Genomic DNA, 15,614 nt, shown 5'->3' with positions numbered 1-15,614 from the left:
AACTTATAAAGTGAATAATCATTTTGCTTAGTTAATAGGATCCAAGATAGTGTATGCAACTATTTGAAAATATTTTTCTCAGTAGCTTTTCAATAGCATATATAGATAGCATTTCAAGTGATTTCAGACTAGCAAAAGGATTAGATGAAATAAGAAGAAAGCAAGGTGTTAATGTGTAATAAGTAATCAGCCAGAATTATTTAGAGAAAAACAGAAACACTGGTATTTATGCAGTTTATACATACAATAAATTCCTCTGTGCACAATTGCATAACAAATTTTGGCCCTCACCCTATTGGCTACAGTCTCAAGGCGCATAGTCAGCCCGAAATTATATGAAAGGACCCCACACAAGGATTGTGGTTTTAGATTTTTTTTCTAAATAAATTACTGCATCACCAAATACGGTATGTTAGGACCTACAGGGAAGAAGAACTTTGTTGTGGCTTTTGTTATTAAACATACATACCTTCCAAGTGACAAAATAATGTGCTTGGTTACTCCTGGAGGACCAGGGACGTGAACCTGGGGGCCCTTGAAGAGTAGGCTGTTACTTGACAGCTAACTTGATTCACAAGTACCTAAGTGCTTTTTAAGTTGGCACTTAAGTACTCTCATGATTAAGTCTTACCAAGTTATTGTCAACACCCAATTCCGGTACACAGATAAGCCATCCCGGTCTGTAAGTCTTTAACTGATTGTATTCTTATATTTTGCTCTGTTGGCTTTTCTCTACATGTTCATCAATCACGTTAGTTTTATTTTCTGGCCCTTGTAAAGAGCTAAGATGGAAATGAATGAAATAGCAGACAGATGGAAGCTATGTCCTTTTCTCCTTAAAAACTAGAAACCAAAAAGGAGGGCAGCAGAATTAGGTCTTCCTCAGCATCTAGCACCATTTGCATTATCTTATTTAGAGCCTTTAAGGACATTTCTTGCATACTGACATGAACCAGGCCTAACTGCTGTAAGAGCATCAAACAGCTCATTTGATCCTTACAGCCTCCCTTTTTGCGCAGGTACTGTATCCCGGTTACCATCACAGAACCCAAAGTTCAGAGGTCATGTAACTTGCCCCACGAGAGTGGGAGAACAGTGTGGCCCTAGAGTGCAGGGGCAAGGTTTGCATGGTGTAGTGCACCCCCTGTTGGCCTGTAGCCTCAAAGATGCTGCATATCCCCTTGAGCTAGGAATTTACCATATTCTTTTGAATCTCTAAAACAGCACCTGACATATAAGTAGGTGCTCAAAAATTGTTAATGAATAAATGATGAGCGAGTGTGTTAGGTAGAGACTAGAGTAGGAAATCACAGCCAGACTCCCCTTACAAATCTCTTCCTTGGCCAAGTCGGGCAGCAGACCCTGATGTAGGGTTTCTTAACCAGGGCCTCAAATGCTGATGGCCAGTTGGACCTCTGATCAGTTGAAAAAAATAATAATAATAATGACAGAAAGCTTATGTTTGAAAATGCACTTGGAGAACAGAAAGTAGAGTTTTATATAAGGAGTGTTGGGCACACAGTGGGCCCAGCTACCTAGAGGCAAGTTGGACCAATTAGCTGCAGATCGACTGCTCACCCTCCAGATGAACACCCGGCTCTCAGCCTCCTTCCAGGGGCAGCCACAGGGGCCTTCCAAGACTAGTTTGTAAAGTGTGGTTTATTCTCTCTTCGTTCATCCTCTGAAGGCCAGAGCTTCCCCAGACCCTCCAAAGGCCGGTGCTCACTGTCATATTTAATGCACTGCTCTTAAGATGTGCCTCGTTAGTGTACGGGTGCCACTACATTGTATTTGCAGCTACTTATACAGGCATCAGTGTTTATTTTAACATCACAATTAGGTATTGAGAGTAATTTGATCCTTTTTTTTTCTAATGACATCAGGTATAAGTGCTCCCTAAGCTGATTCTTAATGTCAGAGAGACCCTAAAGACAGAGTACCATTTCCCATTAAAAAGAAATCTGTTTTATAATGAAAGATAAGATAAGGTGTTGGAGAGGGACTTTTTGGTTGCAAGATGTATGTGACATGCCCATGATGACTGAGTAAGAAAAATGCAAGAGATGTGGACAGGTATGAGGCCAGCTTGGCTATGTATGACACTGATGCAAGAGAGAAGAATTTCATCATCACTTAGAAGTCTCGATGTCAAGATTGATCTGCTGTCTTGTCTTGGCCTGTGGCCAGGTGACCACTGTGACCAGAGTGTTCTTCAGTCCTACCTCGTGTTATCTTTTGCTGGGATGAGTTGATGGTTTTGATGACCCTGGTGATTTTAGAGCCAGTACCAAGAGTATCACTTTTCAAGAACCAGTAAAATATAGGTAATATGTTATAAGATAACATTCAGTATTATGATTTGGGTTTCCATCCTTGTGGTTGGGTGAATGGGTAGTTTCTTTTCTCTATTTCTGTTTCTCCAAAACAAAAGCAAAGCATGTTCCCCATCTCAGACAGGAAATCAAAGAGTTATTTGTAGGTATATGAAGGTCCATCATATTAGTCTATATACTTTCGTATTTTAAAAAAATTTTTTCTATAATAAACTTCAAATCTGTTATTTACTGAATTGTTATCTGAAACTAAGCTGAGTTTTCAGGCCGACCTAATAATTCTGCACTTAACCAGCTCTTGAAGTGGAGGACTAAAAGATTTCCTGTGTGTGGATTATTTCTAAGTCTCTGGATTTAGGATGGAATGTGATAGAACCAGACAGTCAGCTATCCTTCTTCCTGCCACCTCGCTTTCTTGGATCCCTTACCTGGGGAATTCTGGTCCTACTCAAGACAGTGTTGAAGAGAGGGTGTTAGTCATTTCTTGACCTACATGGATTTAGTAAGCCACTTCAGTGTCAGCTCACCCAACAGATTGCATGCCATCTTCTATAGGGCAGGAAGTCCATGGTCTGTCAGATTTACTCTCCTCTTTCTCATCAACCATAATTTCATAGGAGCATTATATTCTTTTCCACAAATACTGATAATATAGTTTGAATCAAGCCTCCCTTCAAATGACATTTCTATTGGGCTGCCAGAAAAGTCTGTACCAGGCACATATCTGGGTGGGAATTCCTTAAAAAAAAAAGAAAAAAAATGTTTCCAGCCCTGCCCATAATACTTCCTAACTGGACAGTATCTCAAATGATTAAGCTACTGCTTCTGTGGCAAGGAGTCAAACATAGTTTGGCTGACCCGAGAGGCAATGAAGTCAAAGATGCCACAGGGTCACATGATATTAACATTCTGGTACATAGCAGGGATCAGAACTCAGTTTATGGGTGGTATTGCTTCAGTGCCATATACTATGCTATTATTAGTAGGCCAAAAGTAATAAAATATTCGTAATATCTCAAAGACTCTTAGGCATGTTGTTTCATCCTTTAACTCTAAGTGTCCTGGAAACTAGTTCCATAAATGGAAGTTAAAATATAACACAGTCTGTGTTTTTGCTTGTCCAAATAAGGTTATATGTGGAGTAGCAGATGCATAGCAGATGACCGTGTGTTAACCTAGGTCTTTAACCCAAGCATCAGAAATTTTCATAAATAAATTTCATAGTGTTTTGTTTTTTCTCTGGTAATTTAAAATGTCTTTAGATATCCCACGTAACACTAGAAAGTCATCGTTCAGAGCTGTTTCTGAAACACGTAATTAGAAAAATGTCTACCTTTGTACAGCATTCAGCAGCCCTGGCTGCTAAGTATTTTTCTGTTGAAGTGGCATGCAAGAAGACAGGTTCCTCTTTATTTGTCCTGCTCACTACTTCCCATACTTAAAAGGGCATTATTGCTGGGAGTCTCATAATTTTTCTCCTAAGATAATAGTTGAAGCTAATAGTTCAGACTCGGGCCTGCTAATTTTCATCTAATCAACAGAGGCAGGAAAACATAGTCTGGAATGCTAACTATGTGAATGAAAAATATTTAGTCATTCTTGAAATGATAGGAATGTTTTTCCAACAAACTTAAATAAACACAATTTCTACTGAGACTGTGTTAAACTTTTTTTGGATGAGACAACTCTTAGGCAACCAAACAGAAGTTAATGAAGGTTATTAGGAGACATGGCCTTCAGAAAAGCCTTGCAGACTTTAAAAAGAAAGATCTCATCTTTTTCTGGTACGACCATTGACCAAAAGCAGCAGAATTGGTTTCCTATTAACTCCTCATAGAATTGAATATTTTAACCAGTAATCACATTGTCTAGCTTTTAAGAGATGCTCTGCTTTACCTAACTGTGTCTGTATTAGACCTTCTTATTTTAAAATTCTCTTCATCTCCTTCCGCTGTTTGCCTCAGTTCTAAGGGATGGATTGGTCTCAACATACCTGTATCTAAAGCACGTGACAGCACTTTCCATATGAAGCTTGTTTATTTCTACCATACAAGGTCCAACTATAAAGTAATGAAATTATTTTTAAACATAACGACATTATTTTTAAACACACCAAGATTTACATATCCAAGTGAGTGTTCTTCCTTTCAAAATAGTTATCTGGGGAAACTACAGTTACTGCAGAGATATAATCATTCAGAATAGTTTTGGTACCTCTCTGTCGAAACTGATGTTAGAGCTTACAGTACATCCTTTTGTATATTTTTAGCTTTGTAAACTTCTGACTCTTAAAGGTTTATCAGACTCTAGGAAATAGTCAGAGTCGTTCTCGTCTTAAGTCTGGTGAAAAAGGTGAGTGATCTATCTGGGTTCAATTGTTCAGAGGAAGCAAAAAGTGACAGTAAAATAAAGGCACTTTGTCTTCTGTGACATAGTAATTTGCTCTGAGAGCAACTCTGAAGAGAAGTTTCAAGTAGAATTTTAACGTGAACAGCATTTTAGCACAAGCATATAGCCTCGCAAAGTACTGCTTTTAAAATCGGTTCACTCATAGTATTTTTATGATTTCTAGGGGTTGGAGACATGTATTTAAATGGTTATATATTATGGTACAACATTTTTGTGAAACTACAGGTACTCCATTCAAACATAGTTTCAAATAAATTAGACTTAAGTAATTTCCCTGTGGAAATAATCCTTTAAAAGAAATGGTGATTCCAGTATAATTAATTTCTGATATTTTACTTATATAACTCCGCTTCTGATTATGCCATTTTAAACTATTTCATTGTATAGACTTAAATTTGTCTTATAAAAACAAAGTGATTTCACATTTGATACATGACAAGTTAGCATTAGAGATAGTAACCCAGTGAATTGTTTTTAAAGGCCCTCTTAGAAGCATACTTTGTGCTGTGTCCATCTGATCGTTGAAGATAAAATGTCACACAAGCGTATACAATTTCTAATACAATATTAATGTAAAATAACATTACAGACTGAAGGGATAAAAGTATCTAGTAAAGAATGTCCCTTGCCCATTTATAGATCCCTTAACACAGGTGACTGCTGAAGTGTCAGGCACCTAGATCAGACCCACACGTCACCCTCTCAGTTTGAGATTCCCAGATGCTCACTGTATCTGTCAGCATGTGGACTGGGAAATTCGTTACCAGGAGACTCAGTAGTGCCAGATCTTTGTCCAGGGGTCGTACCATCGTTCGATAAGAGATGAGCGATAATGAACATTTAGCACTTCGGTGAAACTTGTCAGTGCATTTGGTGATGCATTCTATTTTACACAGTTTTGCATTTGAGTTGAATTAGCAGTTTGGTCTGATTTTTGCTTAACCATCTATATCTACAGGATGCCTAGTTATACATCAAGGGAATTTTACCTTTACCTCTGAGAGGATGAATTGATTTGTCATGCTCGTTTGAAACGGAGCCCAATTCAGGTGTCCAGACTACTGGAGACCACAGAATTTAATGGGAACTGCCTACTGAAAATAAGACTCAGTTCGAGCCTCCAGCTCTTATTTTGCAGGACCATCACACATTAGGACTAAGAGTCCCCAAGAAAATTCTAAGGCCCACAAGTGCTAGTCCTTGGGGACCCTGAGGGTCATACAGTGCTCTGGGTTTGATTTTCCACTTCGGCTATTGGAGTAAACTGAGAATTGAGTCTGTAATGCACCTCCCCAACCAGACAGAACCTCAGGCGTGAACCCTGCATGCTGACCTCTTCCCTAGCAGCAGCATAGTCTTTTCTACTTAAAATTTGCCTTGGTCCTCATTTCCTCACTTTAAAAAGTATGCGTAAATGACATGATTTGAGGCCGCCTTGGATCTGCTTTGGAATCAAACAGGGCATATTTAATGCCTGCGCATATATTCGGTACCTACTGTTTGCCCATGCCTGTGCATTGCCAGGTGGTTGGGCCACCCGTAGGTTGGACATCAGCTGGAAGACGTGAAATGGTGTTCTTTTTTACCTTAATTAGAAAGCTATGGCCCTGCATATCAGTTCTCTTTATAAAACAATTCAGTGAGTCTCTATTTTCTTAGTGAAGCTTAAAAAAATGTTCAAACATAATAAGCTGTCAGTCTGGGATGGGCTACAGCCTTGGGTATTGAGAGGGATCAGCAAGCCCAGATATTTTCAAGGCTACGACTCTCTGATGCTTTCTTGGGACCAAGCATTAAAAAGGTTCCATGGAGATTTTATGCCAGATGAATTCAGTAGGGGCACCCCACAGTCCTGTGACACAGATCCTGAGAACATTAGTATCCGAGTGAAATGCTCCCAGTATTGCTAAAGAAGTACCAGTTGAACTATCTCTTCTCATTGATGTAAATTTTAGATTACTGACATTCAAACTAAGATTTGTTGACCAAAGATAGCTTTAGAGATGGGTCTTGTGTATCCTCTTTTAACTTGAGAATGGCAGAACTACTCGTAAAGCTACCAAAATAGAATAAAGGACACTATGATGAGTTTGCCCTCAGCCCCAGAGATCCAGCAAGGCCCCCAACATGAGAGAGAGGAAGAACGGGGTCAGCCAGGCACAGAGAATCATTGTTTCAACTCACATTGGATAAGCTGATTACCAAGAGATTTCTCTTCTCTTCGAGACACCATGGACACAGTCAAAATGCGAAACAATGGTATCAGACTGCTACTCAGCAAATGTGAAAGGCGCCAGTGGCTGGTCACTAACATGCTCCGAAGCTTACCAGACCATATGAAAGGATGTCATGCACCCACCCACATCTCAGATGCTTTTCTTGTTATCAGTGGAGATAGAAAACGATGCTTAAGTTACAATGGACAGAGTTCAGAATGCCAAACCAGTTGTCATAGCATTTCATTATCAGCCGATCGTTTGAGGCCTGCAAAAGGGCACATAATTCATTTACTCAGCCATCGTCCGAGACCAGTTGTAGCTCCAAGCAGGCAGCATAGTTGTCACAATAATTATAGCAACAAGTAAATACTCCTCTAACCCTTAGAATTTATAGAAAAAGTCCCCTCTTTATGATCTTAGTTGAGCCTTACTGTGATACTGTAAGGTAGGAACAATGGGTATTCCCATTTTATAGACACCCAGAGACTTCCAGCGCCACATGCAAGATAATGAGAGAACAGGAACTCAAGCTACATCTTCCGACTCCAAGTCTGTGTCCTTCGCATTGCTTCTCTTTAAACCTCCAACGTGAGAAGGGAGAGAGTAGGAAATAAGGTCGTGAACATGAAAGTACTTGATCATCATGGCTCAGATTCAAAAGCCATTCTTGCTCCTGGCTCTGTTCTCATTGCTGACACCCAGTTACTGTTATTCTGACCTTCTGTGGCCTAGCCTTTGACCTTGGATCTTTTTCTGAGCCTCTGCCTGGAATTTTGGCCTTGCTGTTTGACCTCTGGGAAGGCCTGCTTTCCCTGTCCATTCCTGCTTCCCCAATGTAGAGATACTCTCTCACTGAGAGTAGCACTGAGCTACTCTCCCAGCTGTCTCTGCCCTCACACTTGCCTTCTGCCCAGCCGCATTTCACATCTAGGCCCTAGACCCTGACCTGGGCATTAACATCTCAGCTGAGTAAAAGGAATGGGCTACTCAGGCCCCGTCAGTGTGCCAGGCACTGAGACATCAATACTTGTGCATTCTGGTCCTGACCCTGGTCTCTTCTCCTTGTGATTGTTGCCAGTCTTTGCTTCATCATGAGGTAAATTTGCTGAGCATTCAGCAAAAGTACCCATCCTTCATCCAGTACAAGTTGCTGAACTGAGTGAGTGCCCAGATATTTTCAGGACTATTTTAATAACGCTTTATTTTGCACCATCAAGGAATGAGGTAGTCACAGAAGTGAATTCTCCAGATAACTGAAATTTGGGGGGGTTAGGTTTTATGTTAAGAAATTTGAAGGGAGACCTAAAATGCTTTGTACTTTCATGTCTTCTTAAGCCAGAGATACAGTTCATACTTTAACCTATTTTAGGCAACTGAGTATCTCATTTTGGACTGCTTGGGTTTGGGGATTGTCATTGAGTTTTTATTATTGGTGTCTCAGGCTCAAACGGCTTTCTGATCTAACTTACTGCTCCAGTGGAGCTCATTTACTGAGTACCTACTATGTGCAAGGGACAAGGAGCCTAAGGGAGTTACTGTCCCATCCTCCAGTTTAGGAAGTTAGAGATTCAGCCTGTTAGGGACAATATTGAGTGGAGACTCTTCTTTGTCAGAAAGCGTGCCCTATCTTTAGGTGCTCAGATGTCTTTTTTTTCCTCTCCGTTCATTTATTAAACATTACTGTGGGCCAGGTACTGTGCTAGGTGCTGACATTATAAACCATGAATAAACTTTTGTCCCTATTGCAAGGACCCTTCCTCCCTGGTCGTCAGCTGTTTCTCAGAATGTTGGGTTAAGATACCAAATTCCGACTACCTGACGCCCCTCCCAGTTGAATAGAGCTGTTAAAATATGCATGTATATTTGTAAATATAGCATGTTATTTCCAGTTAAAGGTTACCAAAGAATATTCTCTATGAAAAATGAAAAAAATACAGGAATAAAACAGAAGACAAATATAAAAGTTCCAGATTATTCTCGGAACGCAATCATTTTGTGAGCTCTTCTGAGCTGAATTCCTGGAAAAAAGATATCGCACTCTATATAAAAAAGTTTTTTTAATTTGTCTTTTGTGGTCTTTTAATAATAATCTCAGAATCATACTACTGTCTTTTCCTATTAAATATGAGATTGGTAAAGGAAGAAAAATAAGTCCAACTGCCAAAATTCCTTGGAAAAAGCATACAAAGTTAATAAATAGGTCTAAAGTAAATACATGATTGCTTCTCTATCTGACCATAAAATAATAGAAATCTTGGGAACATTTCACACCATTCATTTTAAAATAAAGAAACTGCCTTGAGATAAGTACTTTAGAAATTACAAGGATGTAGGTGTTGTTATGAGAAATATATATACAAAAGAGAAAAGGAAAACTAAATGTGTAGTGCCTGAAAGAATTTGAAAACTCCAATTGTAGGAGATATTTTTCCATGACTTAATGAGACTTACTTAAATACACATTCATACCCCATGGAAACTCCCACTTCCAGATTAGGGAATTTTTGTATCCTCAAATTTTTTTCTTATTGTCTATCTTAATGGAGTTTCCCCTCTAGCTTCATTTGGGAAATTTTCATCTTTACAGTACTTCTCTTCCCAGGCTGCAATTATGTTGACAATTTGGTGATGTATTTGAATGGTTTTCTGACTAGTTATGGTCACATTTGAAAAACAACTGTGGTAACATAATGACATATGAAAACACAGTAAAAAAGATAAGCTATCTCCTTTGGTTCTGTCTTGATCAATGTTATCTCCAGTTTTATGGCCCTGTACCGGCTACCAATAACTGGTGGGCTGCAAGGAGGCCTGACAGATTTAGCCATGTAAAGTGAGCAAAGCTTTGGAATTTTCCCACTCATTAGATACTCAGATGGCATAAACAAGTCCCGCTTCCTGCCCTCCCCGCCAAAAAATCTTGAGAGCTCCTGAATCTAATTGATGAAAAGAGAACATAATTGTTGATCTTTGTCTCTCTCAGATGAGTAGGCTTGTGAATTTACAGAGAAGGGCTATGTAAAGTGTGCAAACCATTATCAAAGTCCACAAGGAGAGGCAATAAGAAAATGAGACGGGTAGGAATAGGCTTCATTTATCTTCTACTTGAAATATTTTTTAACTTATGAAAGCAATAGAACGATGTATCTGCCTTAACTACTTTTTCTAGAAATTCACCTATAGTGAGGTTTTCTTAGAAAGACTTATTGAGTGCGCGTGTGCGCTTGCATGCACTAATATGGATTTGTAGGAATCCAAGGTGCTAGCCATAGCCAGGCCCCCAGACCTGCTGCACACCCAGGCTCTAGCACAGTGACAGGCCCTCCCAGAGACAACTGAAATCTGGACCCAGAGCTCCTTACCCTCCTGGCAGTGATAGGGCTGCCGACAGACCCAGGAGGGATGGCTCTGTATGCCTTCCACAAATCTGCTTTTCCAGAATCACCCACCCGTACTCAAGAGCTACTAAGTGGCTGTCAGCCTTCTCAGAGTTGCTAATCAGAAAGAGTGCTTCACATACTTCTCAATGGAGATAATTAGTATTATTCGTAAAAGATAAACAGCTCATAGTAACCAAGGTAACGAGGAGAACCTTGCATGCATTAATTCAAAACCAGAAGTTCAGTGGATGAAACTCCAGATTAAAAGCATCTATTAACATTTTCATTTAAGTTATATTTACCTGAAATACAAAAAACAGTGATTATATAACTTGTTTTAAAAGCAAATTAACATAATTATTACATATTTTTAAATAACAAGATCAAAAAACATATATTTTTTTGTTCTGTCGCTGCCCCAAACATGTTAAACCATTCAATAGGATGATAGGACTGATGTTAAAATTTTAAGTCAACATCTTGAAAGATTGAATTTGAGTTTCAACTTCTTATTTTCTTTTCTCTTTTTCTGGAGAATTTTCTATAAAATAAGAAGCAAGAAAGTAGAGCTTGGTTTTTTTTTTTTATACCTCTTAAATAATCAAATGTGTATTATTTTATGGTCTAGTGCTGTGGCCCTGGAATTAGAATAATGATTTTTGTTTTAATTTTATGCTCTTGACCAAATTAATTGTGATCACAGTGCCTTAATATCCCCATTGAGTAGATTAAATTGCTCCTGGGAAATACTTGCACATCAATGTTAAATATTGGTGTTCTAGGAATTTAATGTCTGATACTCTCTAAATATGTTTTCTTGAAAATGCTTTTACTGATAAAGGGGTTTGTTGGGCTTCCTAGGATATGAAAAAAAATATTCTTCCCTAAATTTTAAATAAAAGTAAAATAAAGAACCAATAAGTGTTTACGTTGTTACATGCTATAATAGGTTTCCTTCCAGAATTTTGTTCTTTAAGACATGGAATAAGAATTGGTGGCTGAACATCTGCAACCTGACACAGTCCCCAGGGTTCTTGTAAAAATAGCTCCTCTGGACAGTGTAAGGTGCTCAGAGTCTTTAAAAATCATTCAGGAAAACAACAGGTTGACAAGAGTCTTGATTTCCACCAGATGCAGGGTAGGAAATAGCAAACCGGATGTAGACATAACAAACACCCATTTTTGTTCTTTATTGCTTCTAGGCTCAGAAAATATTTCTAGAATTCTCCACAAAGAAGCTGTTCCAGGGTTCCCTTTAGAAATAGTTGTAGCCAAAGACAATGAATTCCTGCAGTTTCAAGCCTTCTTCCTTTGGAGGACATTAAGGTATTTCTTTAATTCCTCAGCTGATTCAATACAAGATGAGATGGAATTTCAGGGTGATCCTGTAAGCAGTTTGAATTTCCCCTCACCAAATCCCCACCTATGTGCAAGTGCTTTCTCATTCTTCTAAATTAGGACATGCAAGACCCTTTTTATCCTTTGAAAGAGGCACATTAACATGTCTCTGCCCAACCAGTTTAAAGGGGCACAATTTTCTTTGCTCCAAGCAACAGTCATCACATACAGTGATGCATCAATGTCTCCAAATGTCTCAGCAGGGCCTCTGTAACCGATAATGGCCAAACTCATCAAGAACAGGCATCGCCATCATTCTTCCAGAAAGCCATGTACTCTCTAGCATATCATTTCAGTACTGTACCCTATGTAGTAGAAGAGCACAGAGATACAGGATTTAAATGATCTTTTGGTCTTTAGACCAAGACCCATCAGGGTATTTTCCATATTCAGAACACTGTTCCATAGACCAGAGAAAGTGTGGGATAATAACAGTTCCTGATACACAAATTTCAGGATGCTCTAACAAGCAGAATGCATGTTTCTCGTGTTTCACTAACACTTCCTCAAGCTTCTTTATTTATTTAGATTAGAAACAAGCATACTATGGTACCTTGATTCTGGATTCTTTAATATGACCTCTTCCCCTACCAAGAACTTCCTTGAATAGAAACTATGCAGAAAATCTAGCCAGCTCGTGGTCGTTACTCTTTAAGGACTACACACGTCACGTTGATTTTCAGTGCTCTAATTCAAGATCGTATCAATGGTGTCTCATCTTAGAATTCATTATTGAGCATACAAAACTAAATCTCAGTTGTCTCACAGCACTTCTTAAACAATTGTCCTGATGTTAGTAATAGGACCAGTTCTGAGAATACTTATATAGTGGACTGAAAGCAAACTTAGATCTGTTTATGATAATATCACATTTTTGCTAGATAATTTGTTGTTGCATATTTCTGTTGTAATACTGTTCTTACAGAAATCTAATATAGATATGGCCTAATACGGTAGGACACTGAGCACCAGAATGTTGAGAGAATGAGAAAAAGAAGTAGAATGTAATGTATGACTTCAGAGAAAATGTTAGGAGACACCTAGTTGCCTGCATATGTGTCTGTGACAAATCATCAGTTAACTCCAGCAACATAGGACAATAGCAGTAAGTACCCCCAAAAACATGCATCACTACCCTCAAAGGCTTTTAGAGTTTGTTCCAGTTTGTATTTGAAAAGGAAAACAATACCTATTTGTTAAATATAATAAAATGAGATGACAAGTGTTAAAATATTTTTTAACTCCTATCTATATTTAATGTATCACAGTGTTTATTATTGTTTTCAGCCTAATCTATTGAGGAGAAGTTAAATAGTTCCAGAGTAAATTGACAATTTTCATGAATAATTGTTTGCGGAGTTTTGACTTTTTCTGTGAGTTTTGTTGAATATTTCTGTTTTAATATTAAATATTGAGGGAGTCAGAATTTGAAATGTATATACCTGCCAATTTCTTCCATCTAGAAAACACCGTAAATGAATGGGGAAATATTAATTTAGGAGGCACAAAATATTTTTTTGCTTCTTGCATTCTACCAATCATCTGAGGCCTAGAAGACGTCCAGTGGACTTGTTTTACCTAAAATATTTACAGTGCAGCATTGTAGGAGAGCACCCAACTAAACAGCCCTTCTCTACACTTTTTTTCTATCGTTAAACTGAGGAAAAGCTGTTATCCCAATCCTTGTAGGGAAACAAATTGAACGTATTTCCCCCTCTGAAGAAATGTGTGCTTGACTGAATACCCAGTTGATGAAGCTGTTTGGGTAAAGCGTGGGACTGTTCACGTCAGTGTTGGGGTTCTAATCCTCGAACAACTCAATTATTTATTTATTTTTCTTTCCAGCCAAAGATCATAATCCTAATCCCATCCAGTAGTCATAATATGTACCCAAAATAGCATATACATCGCTAGTAATTCTCTTAACAAGTCCCTAATATTCACTGAAAGTAAAATTCCAATGAAATATATTTTCTTCCATAATGTATTTTCCAAAGGCAAAAGTTTCTCCTAAATCTAAATGTCAGTATATATGTTCAGGACATTTCTATACCTGTAAACCATTCACTAAAGCCCTGGATATTCAGGATCCATCTCTGATGCTTGCTCTGCTAAGGAGGACAGTCCTAACTCCTTCCTCGATGGGCTAATCTGTGGTGTGGCTTACTTAAACATGATACAGGTCCTCTTCTCTCTCTGTCTTATGTTTGTGGTTAGAATAATTTTGACAAATCATTGTCAGTCTTGTGGCCGAAGGTTGAAATAAAGTCATCATTTTGGCAGGCTAAAGAATAGTGATAAAAGAAAAACTATTTAGGTTTTAAAACTAAAGATGTTTATGGTAAATTTTAAGGGAATGTAGGAAAGCAGCACTCCTGTATTCAATCCACTGTGTCATAAAACTTGCCTAAACTTAAGCTGTTTTTTGATGTTTACAGTTGTCTGACAGAAAGGATACTTTAGTCATTGAAGGAAATTAGAAATTGTAAAACAATGGAAAGTATATATATGTAAATTTCCGGGAGATGTTCTCCAAACTGTGTTTTAATAAAAATAGGGAATATGCTATACCCTCTTCGTATGAATTTTTACTGGGAGAATGCTGACCAAAGAATCTCTTTAAAAACTCATATTGCCTACTACCTGTGAAGAGTTGGATCCCTGGCCCCTTTTAGCAGTTGGATAAAAATATAGAACTCTTGATCTTAGCAGTGGCTAAAACACATGTTTTGTCTCTCTTCCTTGGTAACGGGAGATGAAACTTGAGAAGACAGTGTGGACTAATGGATAGAGTGTTGGACAGGAGGTCAGGAACTCCTGTTCTGTTCTATTCCCAGCCCGCTACTGGGTCACTGTGTAAACTTAAATAAGCCAGTTACTCTGTCTGCACCTCATATTTTCCATTTGCGAAAACACAGGTAGAGACATTCTGTACTTGGCTCTTCAAAAGCTTACTCCGAAGAATTTCATAGTACCCTTTGGTTGAAAAGAGGCTATGTAAATATGTCAGTGTCTCTGTTCCCTTTGAGAATACTCTCACCGCAATCTGATATTATATAAATTGTCCCTTATCAGTGCACTGCAAAACAGGTACCATTACATCAGGCTTCATATTGCACAGAAGCTAAGAGCTGGAGCTAGAATGCCGGGCTTTGAATCTTGGGTCCACCACTTACTAACTCAGTGAACTTGGGCAAGTCAGCATGCTAGATTCCTCATCTGTAAAATGGGGTTAATGGCGCCTATCTCATTGGGGTATAATGAAGCTTGAAGGCGTTAGTGAAGAGCACTTCAAACAGTATCTAGACACTGGTGTAAGTGTAATTACTTATTACCGTGAACAATTCTTCGTTATTAACATGGCAGGGAAGATCAAGCATCACTCCTAGCCTTGCTTTCTTCTATGCATCTCTTCCCAGAATGCCTCCTTGTTCTTCCTCTCAAACACTTGTTTCTCACTCTGGCACTCCCATAAGCCCCAGGGCCTGAGGATAAGCTCCTAGTCACTGTTATACATTGTATCATCTGTAATAATGAAAGGACTGTCACATTAAGATGAAAGGAATCCAGATGTTTCAAACTAGTCTCATAAACATCTCTGATTTATTAACTTGAAACAAAACGCTGATGGAATTTCAGAAGTGTTGCAAAATGGAGAGTGAGATAATTGACAGTTGGAAGCAGTGTCTTATTATAAAATATAAACTCGAAACATTAAGAAGAAAGAGAAGAACAGTTAATTTAAATGGAATTCATTTTAACCTCTCTCGTCTGCTTTCTATAGTAGTGATCCTCAGGGAAGTATTGTCTGGGGATACCAAAAAATGCATAAATTGCTCAAACATAAAGAACTAGAGATTTTAGATTGTCAAAAA

General features: G+C 38.4%; 1 protein-coding gene across 5 annotated transcripts in view; it reads left to right on the top strand.

Annotated features, from left to right (window-relative positions):
- Window positions 1-15,614, top strand: part of CRIM1 (cysteine rich transmembrane BMP regulator 1) — a 174,928-nt gene that overhangs the window by 114,082 nt on the left and 45,232 nt on the right. The gene's annotated exons all lie outside the window — the stretch shown is intronic.

Source organism: Pteropus medius, unplaced genomic scaffold, assembly GCF_902729225.1.
Source record: "Pteropus medius unplaced genomic scaffold, Ma_sr-lr_union100, whole genome shotgun sequence".
Classification (NCBI taxonomy): Eukaryota; Metazoa; Chordata; class Mammalia; order Chiroptera; family Pteropodidae; genus Pteropus; species Pteropus medius.
The sequence above is the reverse complement of the archived record's forward strand: the minus strand, read 5'-3'. Positions and strand labels throughout refer to the sequence as shown.